The sequence below is a fragment of the Dromaius novaehollandiae genome, chromosome 8, assembly GCF_036370855.1.
Source record: "Dromaius novaehollandiae isolate bDroNov1 chromosome 8, bDroNov1.hap1, whole genome shotgun sequence".
NCBI classification, from domain to species: domain Eukaryota; kingdom Metazoa; phylum Chordata; class Aves; order Casuariiformes; family Dromaiidae; genus Dromaius; species Dromaius novaehollandiae.
This window is the reverse complement of record NC_088105.1, coordinates 37178535-37193330: the sequence shown is the minus strand read 5'-3', so window position 1 is coordinate 37193330 and position 14796 is coordinate 37178535. Positions and strand designations below refer to the sequence as shown.

The window sequence follows — 14796 nt, the reverse complement described above, 5'->3', positions numbered from 1 at the left end:
TTTTGCTTTTGCCAATACACACCTGCAGCCTCTCTCCCTCCATCCCCAGCAGCCCAGCAAAGAGCTTGGGTCACCTGAAAGCACTTGTCTGGCCTGAGAAGCAACAGGTTGTTTTAGATTGAATGAAGTCTGTTTTTCAACCCAAAAGGAAGCTTAAAAAGAAAAGATGGGGTTATTTAGTGGTGGTTTAAAAATATATAAATCAACTGTGAGACTAAATAGACCAATTAAAGTTAAAATAATTTCCATGACATATTCTGAAAAAAAAATTTGATACTTCCAAAAATAAGTGTTTCATTTTTCAAAATTCTGAAATATTGTAACCTGTGTTTTACATTCCTAGTAATGGCCACTAGCCATGATTTTGAGGTCAAAATTGTGCATTTGCTGTAGAGTTTGTCCTTCTCAAGCTGTAATTTTTGGTGCATTTACTATTCCAGCTGCAGACATTGCAGTTACTTGTCTCTCATTTCGCCATAGTCAGTAAAGCACTAGCTGAGCATATTGTCTTGATAATGCAGCAGCACAGTGTAGTGCTTTTGGTGAAATAATTACAAATGTTAGCACAACCAGCCTGAAAAGAGTCCGCAAGTTGAAAGTCCAATTGTTTGTTAATATTTACCAAAAAATAAATAGACAAAAAAGATCTATTCCGCAAGGTTTTCCTAACAAAAAAGGAGCCATACTAAAACATACTGGGTGGTTTAGCAATAATTAATTTGTAATATCTATTTTTGCTTTACTGTGTTTTATTTTGCTGTATTTTATCATTACCATGTTTTATTTACCATTAGTTAATCCAGCTTTGTCAAGGACCTTGAATCTCAACCTCAAAATCTAACAAAGCGCCACAGAGGGCTAAAATTACCAATCTCTCCTCCCTTTAGCACTGAGCCAAGAGATGAAGATCTACTTCACCTCTTACAACTTCCTTACTGGCAACAGGAATTCAAAGGCTATTCCTCCCCTCCTGTATTTATCAGTTGTAAGTCCTCTGTATTCATTCTCATTCCCTGTCCAGCCATATTTTAATTAATGAAATCAAAAGACCATCTACTAAAATAAACTAGACTTAACGAGGGAAGAAAGTCAAAACAAACACACACTGTTTACTTCCTTTGCACTGATTTGCCGAAAAATGAGCTGCACATACAACATTATCGATTCATGTCCGAAATATTAACCCCTCTCACAGCAGCTCGAAGAGTAACATCTGGATGGAAAGGACGAGGGGGGAAAGGCGGGTGGCAAAATGAAAGCAATGTGCTATCTCGTGGTGTTTATGTCACGTCAATCAATACCACAGTTGCAAAAATGACATTCAAGGTTCTGGTTTTGTCTGTGGCTCCCAACGGAGAGGGGACGGGGAGTGCCCTGTGCCCAGGGTGTCCTCCAGAAAGTGATGCTGCGGAGACGCATCAGGGCTCAAAGCCCTGAAAGATGCAGCACCATACTGAGCACCAAGAATATAATTCAGCTGTCATCTGTCACTGACCATCTCCTTAATCTGAAGGGCTTGGATGTGATGGCCATCGCAGCAAAATGCCACGGCCATTCGTGTCATGGAATTTGTAAGGGAAGACACCAGACTTCTCCCGGGCAGTGTGGGTGAGAAGATGCAGGGCTTCCTAAGCAGAGAATCACCTTCACTAGCTACAGCTCTGCACACAAACACCTCCAGCCTTTTGGAATATGATTCTTGAAAGAGTTTCTTGCTGAAAAAGGAGTTTTTCCAAAACCAAAAGATTCTGTGGGAAGGTACAATTTTTCAATCATTAGTATTTCCCTTTCGCAAGAAAAATATTTTAAAGCAAAAACAAGCTAGGTTTTGGGAAACTTCTGGTTTTTGGAAAGTGGAAGTGTTTTGAACTTTTTTTTCCTCTTTAATTAATTAATTGCTTTTCTTCTTTCATTTGTGTCCTGCCTTCCTTACACTGCTGAACGCACCAGCAGGCTGGTTGTTTCTGTTTTTTTCCTTTTTATTGACATCTTCGCAGCTTTTCAAAATTTCTCTTACTTCTGCAGTATACAGAGCAGCAGTGTGAACCCCTGCCGAACCCACCTTCAGCTGTGGTACCACCTTGGGAAAGAGAAGCAACTTGAAGGCTTGTAATTTTTCCCCACAAAGCCCAGATTTCCTCTTTTTCAAGTAGCTCTGCCATTATTATACACAGATCTTGCAGGACTGCAGGATTTAAGCAACACCCTTTGCTATTCCAATGTTTTCCAACACACAAAGGGGGAACCAGGGGGTTCTGCAAATGGGAGTGGGATGCCAGCTCCCCTCGTTTGCCGGTTCAGATCTGAGGCTGCTAAGAACGAACAACGGTGACACGCTGACTTCCCGTTGCTTTTGAGCTCCATGTGGTACGCGAGTGGGGCCAAGGGCATGGACATGGCTCTAGGACAGGGTGTTTTGGCATCCTGCCTTTTTGGTCCTGTGCAGAGCAGAAGCCAGAGCATCCACAGGGTCCCTTGCTACACTTGGTGGCATCTGCCCCTCAGGAGCTGTTTTGTCGTTGAGAATAGCAAGAGCATTAAGCAGAAGCCACCGGTGGCCTCCTCAGCATTCCCGACATCCTAATGGGCAGACGATGGGAGCTATGGTGGAAGCCCTAGAGGTGGCCTGTCCACTTTGGGTTAAAACCTGTTGTCAGCCTCAGCATTTGCAGCCCTGTGGATAAACACAGAACTGCGCTGCCCGGAGCCAGGCTTTAAATTCACGCTCACATGCAGAATAAATAAAGACTTAAATGTGGTGCATAAATAAACACAAATGTTAAGCAGCATGGAAACTAGCACAGTGTTCGCTGTGTCTTCCCGCTGGAGGTGCCCTGGTGAAGGAGCCCGCCCCTTCTCGGCTCTGCGCCGGGCTGCTGGAATCAAAGTCGAAATGCAAATGTGCTTTTTTTTTCTTTTTTCCAGATCTTGCCCCTTAATTCCCACTTTACATGGCTGATATAGGTCAGCACAAATAGTGCAGAGCCAGATGTGATGAGTTGGTACAGAAACAAAGCCAACTAGATGGTCCTCTCGTTCCGATAGTCTAATATCTTTGTAAAGTCGTAACAAAAAATGCCAACTCTCTCTCCCTGATTTTTCTTTTTCTCTTTTAAGACACATAGTAATTTCTTTGGGTTTCTTTAGATTTTTATCCCATATGCACAGCAATGTTTATTTCTTCACTGTTCTTTTTTTCTTTTTCTTTTCATTTTTTCCTCTTGCTCCCTTGACTCCAAGCCAGGGTGTCAGTTACAAATTCAGTATATATATTTTCAGAAATGCCTTTCAAGTACCAGCCTTCCAAACAGAACTGTCCTCCCAAAAACTAAAGCAAGCAAGCAATAAGACCACATCGGACCCGTCTCTGATCTCACACCCATCATACCCAAGGCTAATGCAACTCATTTCAGCGGCATTGACGTCAGTGGAGCTATTTCTGATCTGCTTCTGTGTAAGTTGAATCAAAATCAAGTCCCTCGTGCTTGTGAGGGCAGCTGGACTGCTTTCTTTGCTGAATTCTCAGCAGACAATGGAAAACCTGTTCTTGTGATTGCAAGGTGGCCGTTCCTGGTAGTGGATGTAAAGACCTCCATTTCAGGGTGGACTGAGGAGCTGCTCTTCTGCAGGAGCCCCTTGTACGGTGCATACCAGATTTGCTCCATGGTGTGCAGTCACGTAGCCTTCTCTGCTCTCCTGCAGTCCTCTGTGTGATAGGCCACGGTATTGCTATAAATTAAAGCACAGGGCATTTGATTTGTCCCATATGACATTTTGACTAAGAAACCTGAGCAATAAATAGGTTAGAACCAGCTACTCTACAGGTCTTCAAAGGAGAATGCCAACTAAGGGCATCAGGAGACCAGGCAAGAGCTGGCCTGGGGCCACTGTATGTGCTAGATCTACCATACACATCTCAAAACCCAAGGTGCTTTCTGAGAGATCTCTTCAGCTCACACCGCCTTTGTCATTGGAGACAAGCAGAGCCTGAAGACACTTTTCCATGGGGAGCTGGACCAAGCCCTTCTGCTTGTGCAATCCAGACCTCTGTGCATGGTCAGCTCAGTCGAGGGTTTGGCACATGGCTCTGGTACCAGAGTGCCACAGGCCCGCGCCACGGCTGCCCTCTCGCTGTACTGCAGTGTTGCAGGTCACTGGTGTGGTGTAAGCAGGGGAGGGACACACTCCTAGGAGGGCTTCCTGCTCGTGCAAGTGATGCTGAGATACAGCTTGTGGCTGAGTTCAGGCTAGAAAATGGGTATTCAGAATGGACTTTCCAAAGGGCAGAGGGAGATGGAGCGGAAGCTGTTCTCTAGCTCCATGCAGATGTGGCCCTCACACTCTCTGTTCATGGCACAATTGCTCCCCCAAGGCAACTGGCTGAGTTTGGCCCTCCAATAAGTTCTGCAAAAGCCCCGTGGCCATGAGAGCCAGTGGTGCCTTTGGAGATGTAGCTGAGGGTCTCCAGGGTGATGGGAAAGCCATGTTGCCTCCATGCTCATCACAGCACGATTGCTTCCAGGAACCCCACGGACAGCTCTAGCATCCTGAAATCCTCGCCACACATGCACCACTGAGAAGCCTCTTTACTTTGCATCAGGGCGTTTGTGGATTTCAGCTGAGGAATTTTGGTTTTCAACCATTTGGAGGATAATTTCTGCAGAAATTAGCTATCAGATCTGTCTCCATTTCCCTAATCGCCTATGTATTTAACCATGAGCAACACGATAGCGATTAGTGATCAGATAGTCACGCAGATTCAAAACACATTTCCCTTTGAAAAAATTGTTAACTAACATTTGTTCATGGTGACATCCAAAATCCACTATTCACTTCCCAAACACTCAAGGAGGGATTGTGTCTTTGCTGAAACACTCAAAATTCAAGCAATTCTAAATGACTCCAATATCTCACAATTGGGGTGGGGGGGTTGGCCCATAGGTTTTAACTACATCCTGTACATAGACATTAATGAATGTGTCATACAATTACAACTGAAGATGACCTCCCTATTAATTGCAAAGCAGGCCACAAGGGCCACATGTGTTATCAGGTTCCATGTCTCTACAGAAATAAAGAAGCCTTTCCAAAGGTAAAACGTTGATGCTGTGTGATTTTCAGTGTATAAGGTTACGTGCACTGCATGCTACAGATTAAGGGAACTGAAAAGGCCAAGCTTCTTCACTGTAGCATGGTCTCTGTTTACTGATTTCATAACTCCAGCTGGACCTCTTTTGGCAAGAGAGAGGATTTTTATGAGGGAAAATGCTATAAATCTGCCGTCGCTAAAGGACATCAGACACTATGTGGCATGTTCATGATATCACCAATGTGCACCAGTTTTAAAACAGAGGTCTTAGCCATAAAACTGCCATCCAGGAAAATCACATATGAGAGCAATGCTGAACTTTTAACAGTGAAACATCCCTTTGAAAACCCTTCCTCTTCCTGCTCCTTCTCAACCCCAAAGCTTTGGAGAGATAGAGCAGGGAAAAATGAAGGGTGTACACTTCAAAGTCCTGTGATAAACACCCTAGGATTAAAACAAAGCCAAACTTTGTGTCCCATTTCTGAGCAGAAACAGTTGTCACTCAGCAAAAGTGTTTGCTTAACGATGAGGAAGCCAAAAAAAAAACCCCTTTCTTAAAGCAAGGGAGTAGATCTGCTTCAGAACACTCATTTTGCCTTGCCCTAAGTCAAAAAGCAGGAGGAATTGGTGGAACATGCCAGGTAGGAGTCAGAGATGGAAATCTAGCAGGGTAAGTGTGAGCTACACGGCCATAAATTGTTTGCCTTAACTGTTTGTGACAATTGGTAGCAGACAAAAGTTATATATCTTCAGCAAGCATTTCTGCAGTGCACAGCTCTCTGCTCTACTCCAGTTACCACGGCCTTTCTGACCACCTTCCTGCCAGAGCTTTTCCTTGCACATAGAGGAAATGCTCAAGGCTCGGAGGAGAGGGGAACAGCCAGAGCCAGTCCAGGCCACTAAAACCCTCTCACATGGACTACAGCAAATGAAGGCAAAACATAAGAAGCCTCAGAGCTCCACAAGGCAGAGATTTTGTGCGTTGATACCTGCAGACAAAATCCTGATTGTACACACCAGTTCAGTGCCAGAACACTTCTCAGCTAAGAGACTTTAAATTTATGCTCCTGGTAGGGTTGAGAAGTTCACAGAAAGGTCATATTCTTCTACTTCTTTACACTATAATGCAATTCCTCTCCCAAAGATTTTAAATAGAAGCCTTACGATTAATTTTTTACCCATAATATTGGTATTTTTCTCTTCTTATCATAAGAAACACCCTGCTGCAGTCACTGCCTTCCCTGCCAAAGGAAAAATGGGAACTCTTGCCTTTTGTCAACAAATAAAGAGTTATTCACCCTACCCCACTCCATCCTGGGCTTTTATATACAGATTAAAGATAAGTCGCCTCTTCAGTGGGCTGCATGATGCCAAAGGATCTTTGATTTTGGAGGTCTTATCATCCCCCTGCCTGCTGCTGGAGTTCAGGCAAGCTGGCTACATGCCATACTTTCATGAAAGGTTGTCTCCCTCTACAACATTTTGGCCATGGAAATGGATGTGCATTATGCAGGCACAAGTGGAGAGGTGAACACCCATATGTGAGTGATGCTGTTTCATGACCAAATGAAACAGATAGGAGAGCTGCTGTTCCAGCAGGCCAACAGTCCGAAATCAGGAAAGGTTATAGCTCAAACTGGAACACAGAAGCATAGAAGAATTTTGTTTGGAAGGTTGTCTGGAGGCCATTTAATTCAACCCCCTGCTCAAAGTAGGGTCAAATTCAAAGTTAAACCAGGATTACACAACTTGCAACAACCCCAGAACCAGCAATGGTCAAATTCCCTTTTGAAGAGCCTGCACATTGACTATCTTCTTGTTGAATAAAATTTAGAATATTTACAATTAGGAGGATAAAGTTACACTGATTGGGAAACTTTCCTCTTCTAATAATGAAACACACCAAGGGTGGATGTTTCCTATCTACTTTACTAGGTGCAGGATAAGAATATTTATCTGCTAAAATGCGTTTGGGTTTCTTTCTGTTTTCTCCTACACAAGGACTAAGTCTTTCAGCTTGTTCGCTCTTCTCAGTGCACGGGTTCGTGCAATGCAAATGGTTGAGATGATTACAGAATTTGGCATTTAGTTAACAAAAAAGTTTCAAAATATTTTTTGGATCCAGTCACAAATTCTGAATTTTGTACTCTGGCCCTGGTGCAGAGGCCACTGGTGTAAGGGGATTTCAATCTTTTTACAATCCTCTTTTCAATCCTGGCATGTGCAGGCCAAATAGCGGCTTTCTCCTCCTGACACTTTGCATGCAAAGCTTGCCACTTTGGGGTTCACAAACATGCCCATAAATTGGGCTAGCAACATCCAGAGGCCTCCTGTGAATCTAAGTGCATAGCTAATATCTAGAAATTGCCATGTAGTGCAGGGGGCCTGCCCAAACTCCTTGCGAGTTCCTAAGGAGAGAAAGAGCTTTGAATTACTTCAAATGGAGCTGATACAACGTTGCCGCGTTTCAGTTTTTCATCACTCTGTCCTGCCCTGTTAAAGCCTTCCTCAGGTTTCTTTGCTTCTCCCAGATGAGTAATGTTGAGCTGTACAGAATGCTTGGAAAGCAGCTTTGGATGGAGAACAAGACATCATCAAAATTATGCAGTGCATGATCCAAATGTCTGAAACGTGGGGGTAGAAAAATAATCCCTTCTCTTACAAAAGTACCAAATTCATTCATCTGTTGAGGACTCATAAAAGGCAGGAGTTGGCTGGCTACAAGGCAGGTTTTTGGCCCTCCGTGTCTACAATGGGGGCAAGCCCTGGCGAAGTAAAACAAAAGCTCTTGAGAGATTTCCATGAGGTCACTGAAGAGCTGTCCTCACTGAGGCAGGAGAATTTATGAACTTTACCACTGCCAGTGTGTGCCTAATCACTCCAAGTGCAGAACATCCTTAACTCTTTTTGGTAAATGGATGTTTCTACATTGGACAATGAAACAAGGACCAGATGAGAATGAAACATGTGACATGTCCTCCCACTCAGTGCACCACTTAGAAGTGCCAGATACTTCAGTGATGGGAGTTGAACTGAATGAAATTCAATGAGCAAAGAGAAGTCTGCTGCAGTATCTTAGGGTATTGCCTAAGTGCATTAAGACATGCTGAATCAGGTTTTTAACACCATGTTTTTCCACATTTTAGAGAGCTGAGGAAGGGAAGGGGACTGAATGTGAGCAACTTCTCAGCAACTTGTTGACTATCAGGAGGAATACCTGCTGGCCCTCTGATATTCAAAAGCCAGTGGTGGAGAGGAGCAGCCCGCAGTCACCATGCCGCACACCTCCCACAGGCCAACTGACATCAGCCTTCCCAACCTGGAGCTGGAATAATTCAGGCAGCAGCACAGGCAGTGAGTGCAGAAAGCTGGTTGGCCTTCAGGACAAAAGCTGGCTCCTATTCCTTTGGACTAGCCCTTGCCCATGGCTCCAGCTCCACGTCCACTATGCTCTACTGTATATGTCATCCAAGTCTTTCTCCAGCCTTGGCTCTTTTACTATGTACTGCTCGAGAGGCCCTTCAAAGACACTGGCCCAGAGAGGAACCCACTGCCAGAAATAAACTAGCAGATGAAAATCAAGGTGTGAACACAGAGAAGAAAAGAATGAACCACGGAAAACAAAATGGAGCATTGTGACCCAAAGCCAAGAGTACCCTAACTTCAACTGGTGGACAAAAGCAGTGTATACATGTTGATGTTGTTATGTATACCAATAAATATCAAAGGCCAAATACCAAAAACCAAATGTTGCAGAATCTAGTTTGCAGCATGTTACGTCATGTGTTTTCAGGATACATGTATCCCTCCATCATCAGGGATAATGATGTTTAAGGATTACCCAGGCAAAGAAAAAATGCAACGGCTACCTGCTGTTTATGGACTACTCCACCTGCATCCCACAGAGCCAGTCGACTCTCTACAGCTCCCCTCAGCTCTTTTGTTTCCAGGAAGGTCTATGGACTTGGCCACAACACTGCTCACTGCACACACATGGAGAAATTGCTCCTGGACCCAGGCTACCTCTGGCAGTGGTGGAGCCAGAGGTGTGCCGTGCTGTTCTGGGCTAATAAGCACTGTAGAAGTGAGATCACTGTCTCAGCTGCCTGGGACTCAGGTTTTTTTTGAACAGCTACCTCAATAAGCTTTAGAGGCATTCATGTTAAGTGCCTGTCTGCTGTGGCAGTAAATGTCATTTCCGTTGATACATCTGCGTACATTTGGCATCCCCAAGTGAGGTGCCCACAGTGGCTGTGCCTCTTGCCCAGCATTTGCCCACACAAGCCTACCTCAGGCGTCTTTGTGTAACGATGGTACGGTCTACCAGCAAGCCAACCCAAGTACTTCGTCCTTCTCAAGCCAGGAAAGTAGGATTACGGTGCATATGATGTCGTTATCTCAGGCCATCCTCAGGAATGAGCTTCATAACTGCTAGCATGTGTTGAGAAAGAAGCCAAAGTGGCTAATTTGGCCTAACAAAGGAGTCTGAAGGAGTGCATGACCACTGCACAACCAAAATGGAGTGCTCTGGCACCGAATAAAGACAAGGAGATGGAAGGAACATGCTCATCTATATGCGGAGTTGTTGAAGATCAACATTCCTGAAGAAAAAACAGACCTAACAGGTCCACTGTCAATCAGCAGTAAAGATCGTGTCCCTGCCCAGGGAAAGCTCTGAACTTGTAACCTCCAAGCCAAGCTAGTAAGCAAATATTTGCACAAAAAGCACAATAACAACTGTTTAAAGGAACATGTAGCAATCTACAAGAAACTTGGAGTAGCAGATAAAATTTGTTTCTAAACATCTGTGGTTCTCAAGATTTCAGATTTATTGTAACCACTTTGCAACTATGAAAAATGTCATGTTGTCACTAGCCTAAGCCCTGCAGTCATATTCTAAAAGCACAATCCATCACTTCAGTTAAAGAAAAATATTTTGTAAGGTTTAGCACTGTGATGTTCCTGACACACATCTCTGCAATCCTCATCCCATCTCCGAAAAGATGGTGACACAAATACTCACTAGCCAGTCTATTACAATACATCAAATAGTCAGACTAAGTATTTTGGTTTTGCTCTTTTTCAAGTATCCAAGCCAGAAAATGCACCTATTGAAGACTGTTCTCTTATACCATTTCCCCTCAAGGTAGCATTCAACCAACAAAAGCAACAGGCACTCCAACAAACTTATCTTGACACTTATTTACAACAGGATCATTTTGTTTGGCTCGCTGAGCAGTGACCCAGGACAGCAAACAAAGCATTATGCTGCAGGGAGCAGAGCATCCGAGCAGAATTTTACTGGTCGAGGTGCAGCAGGAATTAACTAGTCTGCCTCAGTGGGTTTGATATTAAGCGCAGTCTGAATATGAGGATAACACAGAACATTTGAAGGCACATTAGTCTCAATCCAAACGCAAACCTAAAGTTTTTGGTGTCAGCCAAGCTGTCTCTCTCAAACTTATTAATGCTGATGGTGCACATTTCTTCTCTGTGAGTGTTACGAATCATTTAGCATGGTTTCAGTGAGAGACAGCATTACAATTGTGTAATATCACTGCTTTATCATGCATTGCTGAACTTCTCTCCTCCCTCACCCCCACTTTAAAGAGCATCCAAAGATTTATTTCTTCAAGCTCTCTTAATGGCTCTTCCCCGGAAGTACAGATACGCCAGTTTTGGTTGGTTTTTTTTTTAATCCTTCAGGTTGACAGAGAAGCAAACACATCATCATCTCAGGTGTTTATTGGGTGCACAGAGATTGTGTTCCTTAGTGAACTCCCATTTGGACAGATGTTGCTGAGCAACAGCTTCTAAAAAATAAAAGATAGCTGTTTCTGCCCTTGAAAGATTGCCAGCACCAGTGCCTATCAGGTGACCTGGGAAACTTGCAATGCCTTGGAAGACAACATAAATGAAAAGAAAAAATACTCCTCTGACTTAAATCAGATCAAATCAAAGAGTAACACCCTAGAAGGGGAACTAACTGCTAGCGGTGCACTGGCCCCTCATGGCCTGGCACTACCTGCATTCAGCACACACACTGTCTTGCGAAAAGGTGTGAGCTGATTTCTGGATTCAGCCTTTCAGGTCAAACACCACTGTAACACACCACATTGCGTAAATCTGTTCTGGTCACCTAACTGTAACTAGATGTTCCCTGTGGTGCCCCACGTCAGAGGAGGTTGGGTGCCTGTCGCAACCACGCTTCCATGCTGCATGGGCTCAGTACGGTACAGGGGGGTTTCTTAGGCAGTAGATGAAAAATAATAACAAAACCTAAGATTTTTTGCAAATATCTGCTCTTATCTGCATCCTGTATTTAACTAAGAAGAAAAGCAAAGTTTATCAGTAACATGAGGACCAAACGCAAGCGAACAATGTCTAAGCTCTCCAGTGAAATGCTTTTCTATAAGTTGCATTGCATGCATGATAAACTGAATCAGCTTTGAACTCCTGCTCCCACTGGATACGAGGCAGGGGAGTAATTAAAACAGCATAAAACAGTAGACCATGTCAAGAGTAATCAAAATTTACAAGCCCAATAGATAAAGATTGTTTTTTTTTCCAGAAGCTAAGAGTAGAGGTCTCAGAGCATTATAGGACAGCAATGAAAATGTAAGCATTCCCACCTATTTTGCAGAAGAGAGCAGCAGAACTATTCAGAATTACCAAATATAAAGCACTCTGCCCTGGCTTTGTTGGCAGATGGCCCGTTCACTGCGAAAAAATCACACAAAGATTTCAGAGCCCCAGACTATGATGGTGTGAATCGGTGAAGCACTAGGTACCAAGCAGGGATAGGGACTGGTAAGACCTGCAGGTCCTTAGGCCGTATTGCAGCAAGCAGACTGCTTAGACGGACAAACAACAGTCCGTGAGAACGAGGAGGCTCCGTCTTCATTTAATATATTTGTTCTAAGTCGGAGCTGTACAAACTGTCCCTCTGCTGCCTCCTTAGAGGTGGTGGTGCCAGCCCAGATAAACTGAAGCTATTAACAGGGTAAAGGGAATATTTGTTGCCTTTATTGCTGGCTTCTATTACACAATTAAGTCTTACCAAAGGCAGCGTCATGCTGAGGATATAAGATATCAAATGAAGCCAGTCTAAGAAACAGGATTTTCATAGAACCAGACTTTTCAGTTTTGAGGCTTTCAATAAGAACAAGTTTTGTTTTGTTGTTTTAATTAAAAATTCCATTTTACTAAGAATTCCTTTTCTTCTGGGAAAAAAAGCCCAAAATACAAAACAGAACGAAACTCTGCAGTGGTAAAATATGGAGCAGATCTGCTTACATTTTTGTTCCCTTTCTGACTCCTGTTTGTATTTGTTCTAGGAGATCCTCTTCCCTATTCCAAAGCAGGCAAATTCAAATGAGAGGGAAGGCGCAGGCTGGAAATGGAATACAAATGGATTGTGAAAAAGCATGGAAAATCAGTGGGGTTCCTCTCCAATGTCTTGAAGTTGAGATGCTTTTCTGGAAGTGATGCTTTAGCTAATGCACAAGTAGCTGCTCTCCATACTAGGGTAACCAGTGAAATCTAATGTCTAACAGATTGAAGATGCCAGCATAGAAGATCCAAGTATTCTTTTTAGTTCTGAGCTCCATTACTCAGATTTATAGACGAGCCATCTGAGAGGAATTCTGCAGTACTCCACCTCATGCCTTCAGTACTGTGTCACCAACATTTAGTGACCAAAACCACCATTCCTCCGTGCAGCCCTCACCCAGATTTCACCCAGAGGTGCATGCCCACCATGGAGTCCTCATACTCTCCTCTTAGCGGTTGGGGCTCGGTTCCTGAAAGAGGTTGTTTTGCCCTTAGTCCAGGCTTACCTTGCCACCTCTGTGGGAGCTCTGGCATGGGGGCTGCGCTGGCAAGAGGAAGGCTGAGGTCCAAAAGGACCTTTCCAGGCTGAGCTCCCAGGGCCACGATCTGGCTGACTCCACTTAACCGTCACTGTATTTGTGTTGCAGTAGCACCTAGTGGCCATGGCTATGAAAACATGCAGCAAAGAAAGCATTCCTGCCAAAAACTAAATAAAGTTAAGCTAAAGCAAGAAACAACAGGTGGACATAAGTGACTAATGCAGCCAGCACAAGGTAACTCAAGTTGACACTAAAGGCCTAATTCTCATGTGAAAGTGGGAGCAAAAATAATTTACATCCTGTGCTTGCTGGCTCAAGAGACCTTAGTATAAATGAGAATCCAGCCCTTAATTCTCAATGGAATCCAGACTTCAGGAAGGATTTCAGTTTGAGAAAGGGTCTGGGTTCTACTCTGCAGTGTGCTAACAGCTGAATGGGCAATTCTTATTATTTTAAGAAATGTCATGATGTTTTTTACCTTTTTTTTTTCTCCTAGTAACTTTGCTCCACTTATTAGCCTGACTGTAACCGAAAGACCTGTAAAACCTGATGAGCTGAGATCCACAGGAACCATCCCAGCAGAAACACACAGTGGAAAACTGAGAGTGCAGGAGGAAGAGGTATTGTTGAACAGCATGAATTATGCATGGAGATCTACCCCTGGGAAAAAGATCTGCTGCTGCGTCCTTCCTAAAAACAGACGAGGGGTTCCTTCTTACTGGCAGTACAACTGTCTAACTCGGGAATGTGGAATCTAAAAGCAAGCTGAGATAGGAGAGAGTATCAAGACAGGAGAGTATCTAATGGCTAAATCTCCCTTTGCCTTCCTATTGTTTGAGCAGAGTCAGGGAAAATAGGTGTCAAGCAGAAATGCGTGGAAACAGATCGTGCAGTCCTTTCTCTGAGCTCCAAAGACGTGCTGCTGAACAAGACTGAACTGCAAAATTAGAAAAGTTTCTAAGATGTTGCATGGTTCACCTGAAACTATTAGCTCAGTTTGTGCTCTCATGGTAGCTCAGGGCTGGAAACGACGTTCAAGTCCAAGACAGTCTCTCTGTCTATACTGCCATATTTTAGCTTGCTCTCTGGATGCTGTCTGGATCAGCCAGCTGACTCTGAGGTGGGGAAACTGGAGAACTCACGTTCAAAGTCTGTCCCCGTGCACAGTACGGAGGAAAGGAGCAGGAGACGTTTGCGAGCCCAAGCTCAGGAACAGCTACCAAAAGGGGAATAGCTGCAGCCAATGATGAGAAAAGTCATCATTCCTCGTCCTGTCATAAATCAGCCTGTAACAAGAGGGATTACAGATCTTTCAGACCCAACAAATCAATTTCCTTGTAGAAATTCCCTACCACACACAAGGTAAAGAAAAAAAAATGAGTACAGAGAAAGAAGAACAGTCACTGTCAAAGGTGGTTCTCTTCGAGAGGGGAGGGTTGGGCTAAGATGCTCACAGATTATCTCAGTCCTGGGCCTCAGCAGATCCTAAATGAGTGGTCCATCACTGCTATCTGGAAAATCTGGAAAGCTATCTGGAAAAATGCACTCCAGGAATTATTGCAACAGTCTACTACTCCTCTGCTCTGGTTATCTTCTACTAAAAATAAATAAATAAATAAATAAATATACTCCATGTTTCTCATAGGAGCTCTTTGTTTTAGGGTTTTTTTAAAGGGATGAAAAAACTATCTAGGCTAGTTACATGTTTCCTCTGTGCAAGGTCTTTGTGTTACATCAGAAGGGCAGTGCTGGGGAGCGCTGGGTGACTCAGGCGGTTTTGGCGAACGGAGTGCGGGACGATACATGAGCAGAGCCTACCGCTGCCTGATGGTCAGT

The 14796-nt window shown here is 43.8% G+C and overlaps 2 long non-coding RNA genes across 5 annotated transcripts in view; both read right to left on the bottom strand.

Moving 5' to 3' along the window:
- Positions 1-14796, bottom strand: part of LOC112986472 (uncharacterized) — a 371351-nt gene that overhangs the window by 197846 nt on the left and 158709 nt on the right. The gene's annotated exons all lie outside the window — the stretch shown is intronic.
- LOC135329118 (uncharacterized) lies at positions 3094-9575 on the bottom strand. Its single transcript, XR_010390335.1, has 2 exons — positions 9379-9575; positions 3094-3729 (listed from the first exon to the last, which is right to left on the bottom strand). It is a non-coding gene; the product is annotated as an uncharacterized LOC135329118 (long non-coding RNA).